Source organism: Ixodes scapularis, unplaced genomic scaffold, assembly GCF_016920785.2.
Source record: "Ixodes scapularis isolate PalLabHiFi unplaced genomic scaffold, ASM1692078v2 PGA_scaffold3__209_contigs__length_174095766, whole genome shotgun sequence".
Lineage (NCBI taxonomy): Eukaryota > Metazoa > Arthropoda > Arachnida > Ixodida > Ixodidae > Ixodes > Ixodes scapularis.
The window spans coordinates 73,434,091-73,440,109 of record NW_024609868.1 but is presented as its reverse complement, the minus strand read 5'-3'; positions in this window follow the sequence as shown (position 1 = coordinate 73,440,109).

Here is a 6,019-nt window from a genome sequence, read left to right as displayed (position 1 = left end):
CATGCTACCTCCGTGGGTACAGAGACTTAGGCTCAAGACTATGCGCTATCAGTTCCAAATGCTCTATGTGCCTGGAAAGCTGCTGGCTACAGCAGACACCTTGTCGCGGATTCCTCCAAAGGCACCCTGTCCTTTGGACACTGTGGAACTTTTTTGCCACAGAGGTAGTTGACAGCACCTCCGAAGTACTGCCTGTCAGCTTGGAGGATGTGAGGAAAGCACAAGGCTCTGATGGCGAGTGCAGTGCACTGATCTCCTTTTGCCAGCGCGGGTGGCTGCAGAAGTCAAAGTTATCGCTGCATCTCGGAAAGTATGCTGCCGTGATGGATGAACTATCTGTTTGCAACGGTGTTCTTCTTAAGGGTGCCTGCTTAGTCATCCCCTCTTCACTGAGGCTGCCAGTGCTGACGCTGCTGCACGAGGGACATCAGGGAATTAACCGTAGCAAAGCCCGGGCTCGAGAATCGGTATGGTGGCCAGGCATAACTGCGGAGATCACTTCCATGGTTACCAATTGTTAACAGTGCGCCTCCACCCGTCTGAACCTGTCGGAGCCGCTGGTCTCCACCCCTCTCCCCGGTCGTCCGTGGGAAATGCTCGGCATGGACCTATTCCACCTCAACGGACAAACCTTCATCCTGGTGGTGGACTACTACTCCCGATTCCCAGAGGTTGTAACGCTAAGAAGCACGACAGCTCAGGTTGTCATCGACGTGATCAAGAGCATCTTCGCTCGCCATGGAATTCCTCAGCGCGTAAGGTCTGACAACGGTCCACCATTTTCTTCGAGAGAGTTCACATCTTTCGCTAAATCTTACGGGTTTGGCCACATGACCAGCAGCCCTCACTTCGCCCAGTCTAATGAAGAAGCTGAGAGAATGATCCGGACGGTAAAAGACCTCTTTCGGAAGGCAGATGACCCCCATCTCGCCCTCCTCAGCTACCGAGACACCCCCGGAAGTGAATGGTTTCAGCCCAGCCCAGCTGTTGATCGGGAGGCAGCTGAAGACCCGAGTTCCTAAGCGCGACGAGCAGCTCTGTCCAAACTGGCCAGTGAAAGACAAGGTTGCCAGCAATGATTTAGCCTACAACAGGCTGCAGACTACAACCGGCGTCACGCGGCAGGGACCTGCCGTCACTTCGAACCGGAGAGCAAGTCTGGGTGAGACCTGATCAAGTGCGCGCTACAGTGCTGAGTCCTGCTCAACGACCACGAAGTTATATTGTGGAAACAGAACGGGGTGGTGTTCTTCAGCGAAACCGCCGCCATCTCGTGCCTTTCGGTGGAGAGGCACAACCACAAGATCAGCCCGAATCAGCGCAACAACGTCTTGGCTCCTGAACAACCACGACCTGCAAGCCCGACAGGGCCGCCCCCTGCCACTGAGCCGGTCCCAGTCCCAATCGACAGCGACGGTGTTGTGCGAACTCGTAGTGGCCGACGTTTTGTTCGGCCGACTCGTTTAAATTTGTGAAGTTTTATGTAGTTGGCTTCCTCCATCTTTCATCTTTCATAAAGGGGGGAGATGTAGAGGTCGCCACCTATTGACTTTGTAAATAGTCTGCCGCATTCCTGTGGCGCCCCCCTCTCGCTGTACTTACTTGTTGTTGCTTAATTAAATCCATTCCTCTGTTGTGTTCTGAAGCGTGTCGGTCGCATCCTGGCTCGCTACACCCTGTCCTCACGGTACGGGTCCTCAATCCATCAAACACTCTTTTCCCCTCTCGTGAAAAACTCTACATAGGTCAGACCGGAAGGAGTCTTAACGATCGCCTTCGTGAGCATAAGAACACATTCACAAACAAAAACTGCGGACATTTAGGCACTTTCTGTAAAGACTATGGCTGCTCAATGCTGCTGAGTAAGTGCGCCGTGCTTGGCAAGCACCACAACCAGCTCAAAAGAGAAATTATTGAGGCAGAAAACATTGCAAAACATATCTGCAGATGTGTTAGTACTCCGTCTTGAACCTTGTCACCAAAAGGATAAGACTAGTGAGCCTCACATTGCTTTCAATTTAGTTAGATTTAACATTAGCTTCATATCGAAAGAAAAGAAAGCAAGACCAGTTATTCTCCCTGGCCCTAGCCTATAATACAAATAGGGGAAAAGGAGAAAGTGTAAATATACCCGAGAGTTGTCAGTCAGCGCTGCGTAAGCGTCTCTTTCTTTTGTGTGTATGTTTATTCGAGTGACTGTTTCCGGGGTGCGCTGTTCCCGCTGTACATCACATTTGGCTGTTGCCTTCCTCGCGAAACCGCTTATGCTACCTCCATCCCCTCTAACTCAACCTTGATTTCCACTCATCCGCCACTGTTTTTCGAGATGTAAGTTTGTATCGTTCCGCCCTAGACACGCTCGCCATCGGTCGGGGCCACGGTGTAGTCGGGGCACAAGCGTCTGCAATGTCGCTTGTTCCAAGTGATTGCCTAGAAAAATGAATCACAATTTTGTCAACTAGCTTTCGAGCGATGCCCAAAAATACGAATCGAATCATTTTGTCAGCTATGTACTAATGTTAAAGTACTAACTTGAAATGATAGGCATTGAACATCTGAACAGCCAAATATAACACCCTGATACGGATCGGACGTGGCGTAGCGTTCAATTTTCATTGGCAATATCAGCCATGAAACCAAGTTCACGTGCCATTTTAGAGTGCTTCGTGGCGCCTGGGTATTAATACAACCAAGTCCGGTTACTGTGGCATGCGTCGCTCGCGTACCACTAGTCGTTAATACAGAAACACCCCAGCGGTAATTGATGTAACCACAACCTGGTTAAGCATTTATTTACTTGTTTTAAACCAAAATATTGCGATATGTCGTTTCAGTTTTGTAATTATCGGTCATCAAGAGCCCATCGGGTAAAATTACAAAAAAAAAAGAAAATCGAAAATGTTTATTTAATTGCCGCACTCGCATCGCAAAATTTAGACTTATTCCATTTCGACAACATTCCTGGGCGCAATGTGAAAAACATTTTCAACAGTAGAACGCTAAATAATTTGTTAAAAGTTCACAAAAGATGAAATACTTGACACAAAAAGTGTCAGCGTTAGAATATAAAGTTAAAACGACTTAAAAATTCACCGAAGAATGCCTTATTATGTAAGACTTGCTCGAGAAGCCAGGTCTGGCAATTTATTTCGCTTGAAATATATGCTCATATAAGTTCGCTTTAGCAGATTATGACAGTAAAATAGGCGTGCATTATACGCTAAAAATTTGACTGTGTAGAAAGCAGCACTCTTTATTCCTTCAGCCTTCAAAGTTGCGTCATCGCGGAGTTCGGAAAATCGTTTTTTGAATCTTTTCTCGAATGCGCTTTTTCTCAAGAATACAAGTTTCTTGCCAAAGTAAGGTCTGTCCCGTTGTCTGGACAGGTTTGGCTACCTCATATAAAAATATGGCTGAAAACAAAAAAGAGGCATCACACCATTATGACTGTCCTTATCTGAAACAACTCGTCCATATCTATTTGCCCATATATAAAGATCCGACGTATTTAGATATAAAGATAATTTATTCTGCTTCAATTACACCGTGCTCCAAGTTAGAAACGAAAATTGAGAACAATTTCGACAAGTACTTGATTTTTTGTGCGAACATATGAAAAAAAAAAGCTGATGATGGTTAGACGTGTTCTTTCTTCACCGAGTACTTATTAACCTCGGAAGATATTATATAAGGGAACAATCGTAACGGTAAGTTGACCAATTAATTAAAATGCGATATGAAATTTTTTAATTATTTGTTTTAAGGGACAGGTTGCAGTTGGAGTATCGACGACAATTGGTATTAGAGGCCAGAGTAGCTAAAATAATGTGCGAAAAGGTAATGCGCATTGTTTTAAATATTAGTCTGTCAATTTACGCGTTTTTTCGCTGGATTTTCGGAAGTTGCTCTTTAGAGAAACGCCAAAATGCCTACGCAGAATTAGACCTGAAAGAGTCACGCAAATGTTTAAATCATATCGTTACTATCTCGGCAGCGTGTCCTTGGTGGGTGTGCCATTAAAACAAGTGACGACGTGAATGGAGCGAGTACGTCACTTTTCAAAGCGTCATTGTAGACAGGGCTTGCAACTCTCTTTTTGAGCGCTAATTCTAAATCGGGAAAAAACCCAAACATTTTTCAAATAATATATAATAAACAACATCACCTTTTCGCACAGTGTTTTAATATGTTTGACTTCTAATAACAATTGCTGTCAATGATTCAAGTCTAGTATGGCACATAAAACCAATAATTAAAACGTATATGAAAAGATTTGAACTAATTAATCAAATTAGCATAATGATTATCCTCTCATCTTGTGTACGCTGAGACTCATAAATACCTGGAAGGTCAGAACACGTCTTACACTCAACCCCTATCTAAAATTGCTTCAATTAAAACAATATTTTCTCTATAACACGCAGGAACCCTTTTACATGTTATGTATATTTAGTCATATTTTTGCAGTGAAATTCGGAATATCCTGCTTGAAGGTAAACATGTTCGGCAGATATCTGCCTGGTTGGGTGAATTTAAATGTAAAGAATAAAGAAATACGCCAACCAAAAAGTCGAAAAATTGTCCCAACGTTTCGAAACAGTTCGTTTCTTCCTCAGGGGCGACTAAACGGGATAATAGCTTCTTTGTCTTTCTTTGAACTGGCTATCTTTGAACTGGCAGATAGCCAGTTCAAAGAAAGACAAAGAAGCTATTATCCCGTTTAGTCGCCCCTGAGGAAGAAACGAACTGTTTCGAAACGTTGGGACAATTTTTCGACTTTTTGGTTGGCGTATTTCTTTATTCTTTACATTGGAATATCCTGCTACTATATAATCTGGGTGTCTTTTTTCATTTCAACTTAAATCATGTCTTCGAATTTAAACAAGCATACTGCTGCTTTCTAGTTTTGAAAAATTAATACCGCTTTTTTTCAATTGCAATGAATCTCTTCCCAACACGTGTTTGTTTTACATTAGTGAAGTATTGAATGGGAAAATAATGCAGTGTATATAACTACCACGGGTATAATATATAGTTCTAATATTTAATGCTAACCCACACAGAGGTTTCCCGACTGAAAACCGGCGATATTATAATGAAAGTTTTTTTTAGGATATTTTACTCAGTCCTGTTTTCTTTACCCACATGCTTTTTCATGGTCTATATTGTTGTGTCCAAGAGTTTGTCAACGGAACGACGAGGAGAAGAAGCGAGCTCGAGCTGACCGACGCGAGCCAGCGAGCCAGCCGAACGTTGCCGTCTGCCGATACCGGAATCACCCTGATTGTAAATAGTTGTTCTATGTGTACTAAAAGTTCATTCGTAACGGCTACGAGTACTCCATGGCCTTAGAAACACAACAAAGTGGCGACGAGGAGTCAACCTAGACCTGATCTACCAGGGCAAGAATCGACCGAACCAGGTATTGTGCATCATGGACGACCTATCGCGTTCGACTGGACCTTATGAGGAAGGAACAAGCTGGGACGATTACGAAGAACGCCTTCAAGAGTATTTCGAGTTGCAAAAAGAAAACACCTAGACCGATCGGATGAAAGTTTTTGTTTTGATCACTGCCATCGGACAAAAAACTTACTCCAGACTTCGGGACCTGTCGTCTCCTGAGCAACCGAGCAAGAGGACTTATGAAGAGCTCGTACAACTCCTAAGTCGATTCTACTCGCCTAAGCGGTTAGTGAGCCGAGCGCTTCAAATTTGGGAAGTGGGATCAAAGATCAGGTGAACCCTCAACTACGTATTTGGCAGAACTAAGACGGCTGGCGGAGACCTGTCAATTTGGAGAAAAACTCGAGGAGCAATTGCGCGACCGCTTTGTTTGTGGTCTCAATCACAGGATGACCCAGAAGCAGTGCCTAACAGTGTAAAATCTGACTCTGACACGAGCTGTGGAATTGGTAGCGGGATTGGAAGCGGCTGAGGATCAAATGAAAATTCTCAAGGATGCACGCGCCACCGCTGAAGACGAAGTGAAACAACTAGCAAGCACAAGCGCTGCCTG